Here is a 13335-nt window from a genome sequence, read left to right as displayed (position 1 = left end):
CCAGTCCTCGCCTATGCTGGAATTCACGGGTAGGGAGGCACTGGTGAACGATTGCCCAGGCAAGGTCCCTGTGCACATTTGCCATAAATTTTCCGAAAACGTTCCGCCACACCACCTTGGACCTTGCCTGTGAGAAATTTGAAACTGCCAGTGTATCTTCCTGCCGCCTACAGGAGAGTGACACTTTTTTCTGGTCCCCCAATATGTCAGGCTCCAATTCTTGGAGACCTAGGAGCCTGACAGTTTTTTCGAGCACCGCATATTGTTTTGGGGGACACAGAAGCACAGGAGAATTCAAAGGGACACGAAACCATCGTTTAAAAATCATGCCCGTAGCGTACTTTAAAAAGTAGCTAAAAATACCATCAGAATTATACATTTTAAAACAGAAGCAAAAGTATTTAATGTAAAAGAAGTTAAAAAGGTTAGGAACATCTCTCCCGCCATTGTCCTTACATCTGTACATAAAATCACGTTTTAGTTTTTCCATTTTGGAACCCCATAAAAACATAAAACAGATCCTGGTCACTTTTTTAATATATAAAATTGTTGGAGGGAAAACCATAGCTACATAGAGCATTATAGGTAATAAAACAGATTTAATTATTAAAACTTTTCCCTCCATGGTGAGATTTCTCAAATTCCACATTAAAACCTTTTTTTCCATTTTGGCAATTACTGAATCCCAATTGGGTCTCCCATCGTTTTCTTGATTAAAAACAATTCCTAAAATTTTTATCTGATCCTGCTGCATGTTAACTCCTGGTGTCACAGAGGAATCCCATACACCAGTATAAAAACAGTCACACTTATCAACGTTTAATTTAAAACCAGAGGCTTCACAAAAAAAGCCGGTGTTCCTCAATGCCCTTCTCATAGAAGCGGCGTCTGGGCATAGGACGGTGGCGTCATCCATATAGCCCAGGATTTTTACCTGGTTCCCCCTTCCTCCAGGTATGGGCACGCCTCTGATGACTTTATCATCTCTTATTAGGGTGAACAGAGGTTCTATGGCACAAATAAAAAGGAGCGGAGACAACGGGCACCCCTGTTTCACCCCTGATAAAAGAGGAACACCTTTAGTTAAAAATCCGTTGATAGAAATTTGGCTAAAACAGGATCGATATAAAAGCTTAATACGTGTTAAAATAATTTCAGGAACAGCCATCTTTTTAAGAACCATAAAAAGATATTCATGGGAGACCCGGTCAAAAGCCTTCTCGAAATCTAAGGATAAAATAGCAAGACTTTGACCCCTTTCTTTAAAATACCAAATGATGTCACGTAAAATATTCAGGGACTCAGTAATTGACCTCCCAGGTACCCCACATACCTGGTTTGGATGGATTAATTTATGAATAAAAGGTTTAAAACGGATTGTTATTAGTTTAGCTAAAATTTTACAATCAACGTTTAAAAGAGTAATAGGACGCCAGTTTTTTAACTGGTCCTTCTCACCTTTTTTAAAAATTAAGGACACAATCCCCCTCCTCCAGGAAGGTGGCAGCTCTTCAGCAATAAAAACTTCCTTATACAATAAAAACATGTCATTCTTTAAAATTTCCCAAAAAGCATGATAAAATTCGATGGGCAGACCATCTTCCCCAGGAGCTTTCCCATTAGAAAAACTTTTAAAAGCAAATAAAAGTTCCTCCAAGGTAATATTACGGGATAAAACTTCCTGGTCTAAAATATCTAGCTTGGCATCAAGGGAATTAAGAACATGTTCTAAAAAGGAAGGATCAATATTTTTCTTGTTAAAAAGAGATTGGTAGAAATTAAAAGCAGAATTTAAAATGCCGACCATAGTGGTTTCTCCTTCAAGGTTTAAAATGACATCTCGTTTATCCATTACCTTTTTGAAGAAGAACCGGGAACACTTCTCGCCATCCTCGAGGTGCTTTACATGTGAATTAAAAATTATTTGTTTCCCTTTCTCTTCTATGGCATGTTTTATTTCAGCTTTAAGATTTAAGATATCATCATCAACATCCATACCAATCTCCTTCAATTTAAAAAGCACATGTAAACGTTTATTAAGAACATAAAACCATTGTTTTTTCTCTTTTGCTTTCTTCTTACCTGCTCGAATAAAAAAAGCTCTGATTTTGGGTTTAATGCCCTCCCACCAGTGTAGCATAGGCTGACTGGGCGCTCTATGGGACTGCCAACACTGGTAGGTCCGCACAAACTCCTCTTTAATGATGGGGTCCTCCAGGAGCGTGGTGTTTAGTCTCCAGGGACCCCTACAAGCTTTTTGCTCCCCCTCTAGCTCCAAGTGCACCGAAAGGAGCTTGTGATCAGATAAAATATTTGTTAAAAGCAAACATTTTTTGGGAATAAAACTGTTAGAAGTGAAAATAAAATCAATTCTGGAGCTCACTCTTCCATTGGACCAGGTGGGGCCTGGGTCTGCAGGCAAGAGTTCCCTCCAGCAATCTTTCAATTTAAAATCACCAATAAAATTCTTGAGCAGGTAAGAAGTACGGTCAATTTTTCGATTAAAATCCCCACCCTGCCGTTGTTCTCCATCTCGTACACAGTTAAAATCACCACCCACCAGCAGGGGGGTAGACCCAACACAAAACAATGGTAAAATTTCTAATAGTTCTGCCCTCTCCTGTTTGGAAGGAGGGGCATAAACGTTTAAAACACGAATTAAAATTCCATTAAAAAGCAAATGTATTAAAATAGCTCTGCCGGGCATGATTTCAGTCACTGTTTGGATGGAGATAAAACGACCTCGGCAGAGCAATCCAACCCCCGCAGAGCGACAGTCATTTCCACCAGACCAGACTGAGGGGCCTAGTTTCCAGTCCATCTTTAGATCTTCATATTCCAAGTCATTAGGGATTCCACATTCCTGAAGCAGGCAAAGGTCAAAGTCCACAGTCTCTAAAAATGAAAATAAAGCAGTCCTGCGAACAGGGCTCTTTAGGGACCTCACATTTAGTGAGGCGACTTTGATAGGAACCAACATAGTCTCAGTTTAAGTCAGAGTCCGAACCAGAAGAGTCGTACTCGGAGATCAGCTGCGAATCTGGACCCCCTTTTTGAGGGGTCAACAAATCTTTAATGTTGGTAGGGTCAGAGCCAGATACGTGGGCGGCTCCAACCCCCACACTGCTTTCATCGGAACTCCGGTAGGCAGCTTTCCTCCGAACTCCGGACTCCTCCTCCTCTCGCTGTCTCTTAGCAGAATGGCTCCTATCCATCTCCTCGAAGTCGCTCTCACCCATCTCTGGCCCCTGGCTGAAGATATCGCTGATGTCTCTACTTGGCAGCTGCACAGGGGCCTGTGAGGTCCCATCACTTTTGGCAACCTTTGCCTGCTTACGGGGAGCCTTCATCGCAAGCCCCTCTACAACCGCAGTGGAGGAACTTTGCTCTGGCTCCCCTGTTGACCGGTAATGGTCAAAACGAGGCTCCAATCCAGCATGTTTGGGGGTTTTCTTAATGGAGCCCTCGTTTGACACAGAGTGTCTCCGCTCCATGCCCACACTCTTGGGACAGGCGTCAGGTCTTACCGCAGAACCTACGGAAGCACGACGCCTGTCGCTAACCACTGCCTCAACAGGGTCCACTGCAGGCGGAGCAGAGGACCCGCCTGCAGAGGTGCCGGTCAACTTATGTCCAGCAGAGTCAGAATTCCTCCTGCTCTGCCTGGACCCAGTGGAATCCCTGTGGCCGTCCCTCGAGGCTGACATCGGTGGGCCCCCCGATGGAGCTGTGAAGGACTTTGGCCTGGACCCCTCAGTCGTCAATGCTCGTTTTGGGGCATTACCAGCGGCGTCTGCACATGTTGCAAACTGCCGCTCTGGCCCTGGTCTGGGTGGCCCAGACTTCGCTCTGCGGGGGCAGTCTTTAAAAGCATGCCCAGTCATGCCGCACAGATTGCACAACACCTCGGAACTGCATTTTGCCGCCACGTGTCCAACCTGGCCACACCTGTTACACTGCACCACATGGGGCCGGTCACAATGTTCTCTGGTGTGGCCATATCTCAAGCAGTTCCGGCAGGCTATTGGCATCTGGGGGTAAAATAAGAATCCTCGATTCTTCCCAATGGCAAAGTTCTGGGGTGGGTGGTGAAAGCCTCCAATGCCATTGGGATCCTGGCGGAACTTCACCCAATATTTTCTTTTCCCATTCCAGAAGCTCTGGGTATTCAAGATCTTGTGTGAGAAGCGGACCTCCCTGCAGTAACGACTGAGGAAGGTTTCAATGTCACACTCTGGGACAAATGGACTGAACATACATATCACGAGCGGGACCTCTTCCTCCCCGTAGAGGAATAAAAAGTTCAGTCCATTTAGCCGCTCCTCACTCTGGCCCGCATCAGATAGTTTCTTGTGCATATTCTCGCAGCATGCCGCGGCCGTAAAGGAGATGGTGTACCGACCGCGGCTTTCCTGGTCATTGAGACACAGGATGTCCGCCCGCTTAAGCCCCAGGAAGTCCAGCAGAATCACCTCCACAATGAAGCGAAGGTTCTTCCGCTGACGATGGCCTTCTTCCACCTCGATGCGGACGGACTGGCGCAACCGGGTGTCCCCGGATGCGAAACCAAATGTGAATGGCATTTTCAGTGCCTGGGGGCTAAGCCTGTCCCTTATAGCAGCAAGGGCTCAGATTCCACAATTAAGTGAAACCCTCCCCCAAGGCCAAGGATTAGGGTACCCCAGACACCTACGATGCCCGACAAAACGCCCTTGGAACGCTCGTTTAATGACGCCTCAAGGCCGGTTGACCTCTTGGAAAAGGCGCGATCGCCACTCGTTGTCCGGGGGCTAAGCCCACTCCCCAAATAGCAGCAAGGGGGTGAAGTCTCTCTGTGAAAAGAGACGATCCCCCAAGGCCAAGGAGCAGGGTACCCCGGACACCTCCCAACAAAACCAGATGCAGAAATACTACACCCGATCTTGCCAAAAGGCCGAGAAGCGATAACCCGAACGTGCCGCGCGTTGACCGAGCCTGCCCAATACTGCTGTTCACCCCTTGCAGCGATTCAGCCTACTCCTAGGCAATTCCATGGGGACCTGCAGGCTCACACACACTCACAGCTACGCGGGAGGTGAATAAAGGCCGGAGAGGAAGCAAGACAGGATTTGCTTCTTTTGCTTGCACCACAATGCAGTGCTGAAAGAGGAGGAATCGACATAAAAACGCCTTCCTGGCAACGCCCAAATGCCCTCCTGCCGTGCAAACACTGGCAGCAGCAGCAGCAGCAGCAGCAGCAGTAAGTGCATGCCCACTGCCACCCCTTCTCCTTTCACACCTTGTATCAGCTTTAATCCAGTCCAGTGCTGCCTGCTGAGCAGCACTGACCAACACTGCCTGGGCCCAGGCTTTTATCTCTGAGGCCCCATTATGATGTCAGAAAGCTGGCTCTGGCTCCTGAGGTCTCCACTATGACACGTGCAAAGTTCCGTCTGAACTTTATATAAGACGGTGCGGCTCAGTCAGTCACTCAGTGTTGCCTGAGAGGGCAACACTGCAACAGCCAGCCCCCAGGCTGTCTTTTTTTTGCACAGCTAGTTGCCACCAGGAGGCCACAAGAGGGAGACAAGGGACTGCAAAATGGAAAATAGGCATCCACCAACTTTACAGACAACTTGTTCTCCTTGCTCCTACAACCTCCATCCTTGCACAGTTTGTTATTCTTCCAGGTAACATAGTAACAAATCGAAATTGCTGCTCTCTTTGTAGGCAAGCAAGGGTTTGTTGCAACTGCAATTCTTACTTCTTCTTGAAATGTAGGACTGCAAGGACCCATTATCCACTTTACCTGCCCAGGACCTTAACCATCCTTCTTTGAATTAACACACCAACACCTTCTTTATGCAAATGTGGAAGTGGCCACAGCTTTATTATTATTTACAACCATCGGCATGAAGACATATATATATATTTATTTATTTCCTCTCCTCCTGAAATGCCGATGCTCCCTGTCTCCATCAGGCATGTAGGGTGCTACCTCCGTCTTCATCTGCCGTACTTTCCGCCAGCTGTGACATCTACGAAAAAACCAGAAAAACGCCAGAACAAGAATATAACCGTAGAAAAATTTATTAAAAACAAAACCAAAACCACCAGGGGAGGGAGGGCGGGTGTTTCTTCCACTGCAGCTTGAAGGTAAGAGGGCTTCCTGCTCCAAACCTCTGCCTTATATCTTCTTAACCACGCCCCTCTTACCCCTTGTTGACCAATCCTGATCCTGGGCATTATTTTAAACCGTTCCATACTTTCTTAACCCCTTGCAGTCCCTGACACTCTCCCTAGGCGCTTCAGTGTCTACAAGACTGCAAGGACCCATTATCCACTTTACCTGCCCAGGACCTTAACCATCCTTCTTTGAATTAACACACCAACACCTTCTTTATGCAAATGTGGAAGTGGCCACAGCTTTATTATTATTTACAACCATCGGCATGAAGACATATATATATTTATTTATTTCCTCTCCTCCTGAAATGCCGATGCTCCCTGTCTCCATCAGGCATGTAGGGTGCTACCTCCGTCTTCATCTGCCGTACTTTCCGCCAAGAAGGGGGAACTGAGACACCTACTCAGTCCCCCGACCACCCCCACCAAGCAACGCCAGCCCTCTCTCGGCACCATCCAAGAGATCCAATAAAAAGATATCGAGCCCGATATCATTCAGATGCACTCCATCCGGTGCCAGCAGATCTGCATTATCCCCCTCCAGGGATTGGTGTCGCAACCCGATCCCCCCTATAGAGCGAATGAACCGCGACACCCGCACATTAATTAACCTGCGCACTCTCTCCAAAGCTGCCATATTCCTCGCTCCTCGCCACACCGTGCGCGCCACTATTTGGGACCAAACTATCACGCAACGGGCGAACAGATCCCGAAAACGCGCCAAATCAGTTCGTATAATTGACAATAACTCAGCCATTTTCACTTGGCCGATATCATTTCCACCCGCATGGATGATTAGGACAACAGGTCCGTACGTGTGCCTTGTAACTGCCACTACTTCTGGCAGTAACTGCACCCACCGTAATCCCCGGACACCTCTCCAATGGACGTCGGCCTGTGCGAGGCCCAAATTCGGACCTAATGGCCTTCGACCCGCTCGAACCGCTGCCCAATGCACATACGAATGCCCCAAGATCCACACTTGGGGGCGCCGCAACCCTAACAAAGAAATTAAGCTACATTCCGGTCAAATGAAAATTACAGGCAGGGTTAACATAACACTCCATATAACAGGAAGGAAAACAGGGGGGGGGGGGGAAGGGGAGGGGGGGGAAGGGGAGGGGGCGACCTTTCTTATGAAAACTTCCAGCTTACACCATCTTTAAAACCAGATCAGGTCGCACATATGACTTATAGCTATTAGAGCGCCATCTACCCAGACTCATGATAGCCGCTGAATCCAAACCCAAGGCATCCGCCTCAGTTGCCGCACCTATCCTAAATGAATGTGTACCAAACTCGCCCGGCGGCAAACCTAGATACTTCAAGCCGGCCTTAAAAATCGCCTCAAATTGAAAACGCGACATCGCGGATCCATCCTGATGGATCAAGAATTGCGTCCCGGGCACTCGGACCAACACGAATTCCTGGACCCATTTTACCGGGCAATACTGCCCCCCAATCCTCCCAATCGACAGCCAAGCCCCCTTTCCTACCACATCAGTCTTTGACCTCCGCACACAGACCCTGAGAGAATCTCCCAACGTTACTACATCCGATCCGAGAAGACCACCGCTCGCACTTACTCTGTGCGGAACCAGCTCACTAACTCGCAAAGCGGCAAAGAAAGCCAACGAAAACGCCGCGCCGAACAAGGACACTTCATATTCATCCCGACACACAAAACATAAAACGGCTAGAAGCCGACCCAAAAGTGAAAAAGATACTGGCCGCCTCGTGTCCCTTGAACACGCCTCTTTTTTCCACCCTTTTAAAGACTGCCGAACTACAAATTCTTTTGTAACATCTCTGCATCCCCACAATTTTAACATAAAGGCCACTCCTGCTAAAAACTTGCTCGCCGTGGCCGCACTACCCCCTTCCTGACGTATTTGTACCAAACTTGCTATCGTAACGTCCAGGTGACACCCCTCCTGTGATGGGAAGTCATTCCCCGCAATCTCCAACCACCGATCCCACGCTCTGCAATGACTCTTCCAAGTCGCCGGTACCACCGAACCCCTCAACAGTCTCATAAGTTGTCCTCGACCAGGGCCCATAAGTGAAGGGGGGGGGACACCCCTTCTGCCAAAGCTGCCGGGTGCAATTCCCGAAACCGGGACATCTGTGAACGAGACAAAGCATCAGCCATCACATTACTGACACCCGGAACATGTTTTGCACGAAACCACACATTCAAACGCAAACACTTCAAAACCAACCGTCTTAATAAAGCTAATACCGGCAACGAACTAGACGACAACCCGTTCACCGCATGCACCACCGCCATGTTGTCTGTCCAAAATACAATCCTCTTATTCACCATCACGCTACCCCATAACTCTATTGCAACTATAATAGGAAACAATTCCAATAGCGTTAAATTACGTAAGACTCCCAAATCACTCCAATGCAAGGGCCAAGGGGATCTACACCAACTTCGGCCCAAAATTGCTCCAAAACCATCACTTCCGGCTGCATCCGTAAATAATTCCAAGTCTACATTAGACAACTCAGCGTCCTGACACACCGACCTCCCGTTAAACGAACTCAAAAAAGAATGCCAGACAAACAAATCCTTCCTCATACAAGAGGTTACCCTGATAAAATGATTTGGCTTCGAGATACCTCTAGTGGCTAAAGACAAACGCCTAGAAAAAACACGACCCATTGGAATTATACGACAAGCAAACACCAGCAATCCCATTAACGACTGTAACTGTTTTAACGTCACTTTTTTCGACCCCATGACCTGGTCAACCTGCGTCACTAGCCTTGCCAATTTATCATCCGGCAACCGAAAAATCATCCGCTCGCTATCTATTTCGATACCCAAAAATGACAAAACCGTTACAGGACCTTCCGTCTTATCCTCGGAAATAGGTACCCCGAAACGCGACATCACCTGTCGAAACACTCTTAGCAACGTGCTGCACAACCCAGAGCCCCCCGGGCCCACAAAAAGAAAATCATCCAGATAATGAATGACCGAGTCACAACCAGACTCCAAACGAACTACCCACTCTAAAAATGACGCAAACATCTCAAAGTAACTGCATGATATTGAACAACCCATAGGAAGGCACATATCCACGTAAAACCCTTTGTCTAAACAACAACCCAGCAGGTGAAAACACTCCGGATGAACCGGCAGCAAACGAAAGGCCGCTTCAATATCAGATTTGGCTAACAACGCCCCTTGTCCAGCCGCCTGTACCAACCTTACTGCAACATCAAAAGACGTATACGAAACCGCCGCCTCCGCCCTAGAAATACCGTCATTAACAGAACCACCGCGAGGAAAAGAAAGGTGATGAATCAGCCTAAACTTTCCTCGTTCCTTCTTTGGAACTAAACCAAGGGGGGAAACTCGCAGATTCGTATACGGCGGCTCGCTGAATGGACCTGCCATTCTTCCTAATTCCACTTCTTTAGCTAATTTTAGCCGCGCAATGCCCACATTCTCATTGATCGACTTCAAATTGTCAGCCAATGACAATGTCGCAGAATATTCAAAAGGAATCTCAAAACCAAACGAAAACCCGTTAGTGAGCACCTCTGCTTCCCGCCTCCTGTGGTACCGCTCTAACCATGGGCCCATCTCGAGCACGTTCACCGGCGTTCTCCGCTGCGCCGGAAGGAGGTGCCTTGACCGGCTGCTTACCTCTCCGGAAACACCGGAGCGCCGAATGAGCGCCCCCACAGATGGAGCATTCATGTCGAAATTTGCACGTGGCAAAGAAACGACAGTGGCCCTCATTGTAGAGCCAACAGGCACCTGTGGGCCTAGCGGCCGCAACTCCAGGGGCGGGGCCCGGTGCTGCGGCCGCACTGGGAAAGGGGCGTTGTTGCCTACTCCCTTGCGCTAAAATAAGCTGCAACCACACGTCCGTTGCCTTCGTCGCCCAACTAATATCAGGCGACAAAGCCAAACGTCGCCGAAATTCTTCATCATATCGCCACCAGGCCGCACCACCGTGCAGCCTGTGGGCGCTGAAAATTGTGTCAAAATAGACAAACAACTCGGCCCCTTTCCCAGGATAGCGTTGGCAAATAACATGAGCCAGTGTAGCGTAACACTGTACCCAGTTGCCAAATGTTTTCGCTACTTTTGCTTTCCTATCCGAACCTCTCTCAAAGCCCCGCTCCTTGTCGACAGTCACCTGCTCCACCGAGACCAAGGACCAAATATCCACAAATTCATTCCTCCAAATCTTGTCCTTGACCTCAGCTGACAAATGAGTCCCGAGAGGAGCGACTCCACAAAACAATGAATCTCTAAACGTCAAACTAGCTAAAGCATTCTCTTTCTCAGACGGGGGCATAGCTCCCTCTGGTGGCACAGAGGGACACGACGTTCCCTCATTCACTTTCAACCCAGCCACCACGGCTTTTAAAACAGAAATCAAATCCGCACCCGCTGCATTAGGTTTATTAAGCCATGCGTCACCGCAGGCCGACTCACCGCTCCCAGAGGTCCCACCGACTCCAGAGGGTCCTTCAGCCACTTGCCGCGGCACTGGAACCACGGCCTGCACCTCCTCCACCGGCCCGGCGGGAGGTACAACCTGGGACAGCTGCTCCTGATCCACCGACAAGCGCTGCACCTCCCGGCGTCGACTGCGTCTCTGCGGCCGTGAGGATCTCCTCGACGACCTCCTCCATGATCCGGATGATGCGGACGTCGTCGCAGACGAGGAGGAGAAACCATCGCTGGAAGACGAGGAATACCGTCGACCACGCCTCTTCCCGTCACCTGACCTGCGACGTCCATGATGGCCGTGCCGGCGATGTCCACCAGCCCGGCGTTTCCTCCCTCGCCTGGAACGCTCCCTTCTTGGACCTGCAGGAGAGAAAGATGACAAGGCAGGAGAAGGGCAAATAGCATCCAAAACACCCTCACTCCTATCTTTCCTAGCACACTCCCCCCCTGCCCCTGACCCGTGCTGACAGGGGCCCGTGGGGGACCGGGGTGGAGAAGCGACAGGCACCGCAGAAGCCCCCGCCCCCTGGCTGGGCTGCTTGCTCACCGTCCGCCTCCCCGCACCCGCCGCCATCTTCTTTTTTCGTGCGCCGCCATCTTGTGTCCTGGCTGCACTGCGCCTGCCAGGACGTCCCGCCCCTGTTCCCCCCGCCGCCAATTCTGGCTGCGTAGAGAACAGCACGGGGAAAGATGGCGCCGACCCCGGCTGCACACAGGCCCCAGAAGCAAGTCCCAGCTCCTGTGAACATGCCGCATGGTAAGCGACCATGTCGGACCAGTCGCCTGAGTCCGCCATATTCACCCCACTGTCACGATAGTCGGCCGCTGCCTCCGCGCCCGCATCAGCAGCTCGAGGCGGGTTGTACCGTGCCCGTGCCGGTTTAACAGCCGCCCTCTTACCGCCATGGGGAAGGACGCCAGCGCGACGAGTGGACGGGGGGGAGGGGGGCACTATGTCGACCGACGAAGCACCCGTCGACATAGGCCTAGGGGACCTGCTGGGACCACCGCATGACTGTGCAGCAGTCACAGCACCCCTCATAGCAACAGGGCTAGGGCTTAGTCTAACCGGAGGGCGTGTAACGCGCTGCGGCCTACCTCGGGTAGCCGCTCCCGACTGTTCCGTGCCCCGCTCCGCTCCTCGCCTCTCTCCTTCCTCCAACAGGGATTCCAGCCAGGCAGGCCCTTCTGCCGCTACCCGCTGTGCCACCTTCCGCAACAGTTCTTCTGCCATCTTCTTAACGACCACGCTCTGAAACTCCACAGCAGCAGCAAAGGTGTTTCTTCCACTGCAGCTTGAAGGTAAGAGGGCTTCCTGCTCCAAACCTCTGCCTTATATCTTCTTAACCACGCCCCTCTTACCCCTTGTTGACCAATCCTGATCCTGGGCATTATTTTAAACCGTTCCATCCTTTCTTAACCCCTTGCAGTCCCTGACACTCTCCCTAGGTGCTTCAGTGTCTACAAGGACCACAGTACATTCCATCACATCCATCTAGTGTACACAGGTAGGTCCATTGTGACGGGCGGGCGGGCTGGCTGCTTTAATGGCTGTTTGCTGTTCCCCTACTCCACTCCACTATTTGACTATGGTGCTGCATCAATCAGTGGCTGGCTCAGGTGCAGCTCTTTAACCTACCTAGGAGGGAGGGCGGAGAGAAGACAAGGAAGGTGAATGAGCTGTTCCAATGTGAAATGCCGGAAACACAGAAACACAGACGACACAAAACAAGAGGTGGCAATGTATTAATTAATTGCATTTAATAAATTAGCTCATTATCACACATGACTGTACAAATGCATTGTCCAACAGGTGTTGAAATAATGGGATTAAAAGGGGAGATCCCATCCGAAAGACAAAAACAATGGAAAACACAAAAAGCACTTTTGGAATCTGATTTTAGTAAACACATAAGGAAAGGGTGCACCGGTCCAGGAAATACTGCAATACCAGGTCAATGCGTGGAGTGGACAGAGCAAGCTCTATTTCCATCTCCCTGTTCTAAAAATCCATTTAATATATGGTCCCCAGATAGGGGACGTATCAGATATTAAACTGATAAGAACAGATTTTTTTTTTTTTTTTTTTTCCACTCAGGTCTCAAGTCTAAAATCTTAAAACTCAAATCTTAAGACTTGGATCATCATAATGAAAAATTATATATATTTTTTCCCTTTCCATATTATCCATTACACAAACACATACATATATTTTTCAATTATTTACATGACATTTAAATCATGGCACCAAGCCTTTTCTAACCGCGTAAACGGCAAGCATCTCCAATAGTTCCTGCTTCAGAGGTTTACCATCCCATTCATTTTTGACCTCTTCCACCAACCAAGGTGGTATATTATATGTTTCCATAAAACGGAAAAATTGTTTTGTCAAATGCGCCTCTATTAGTCCACGCAAAACCTCTACATCCACCTTCTTCCGTAAATTAATCGACTCTCTTATTATATCCTCTCTTTCTTCACTTTCTTCTTTAGATATTTTAACTTTCCCAATTTTCCTTTTTTCAGCAATTTTACCTTTGCCCACATCCGTATCTTTAATACTTCCTCCTCCACTATTCTCCACTTTTCCCGTTACTGAAGAAACCTCTTCAATATTCGGTTTGCTGTTCTCCCTGCTTGCTCCACTCTCTTGTTGCATTACTCTTCTATGTCTCTTTGGACATATC

At 48.9% G+C, this 13335-nt stretch overlaps 1 pseudogene; it reads right to left on the bottom strand.

The window, feature by feature from the left end:
• Positions 1-12565: 12565 nt before the first annotated feature.
• LOC142679702 (U2 spliceosomal RNA) lies at positions 12566-12766 on the bottom strand (annotated as a pseudogene).
• Positions 12767-13335: the final 569 nt, after the last annotated feature.

The sequence above is a fragment of the Rhinoderma darwinii genome (assembly GCF_050947455.1).
Source record: "Rhinoderma darwinii isolate aRhiDar2 chromosome 2 unlocalized genomic scaffold, aRhiDar2.hap1 SUPER_2_unloc_55, whole genome shotgun sequence".
Lineage (NCBI taxonomy): Eukaryota > Metazoa > Chordata > Amphibia > Anura > Rhinodermatidae > Rhinoderma > Rhinoderma darwinii.
The sequence above is the reverse complement of the archived record's forward strand: the minus strand, read 5'-3'. Positions and strand labels throughout refer to the sequence as shown.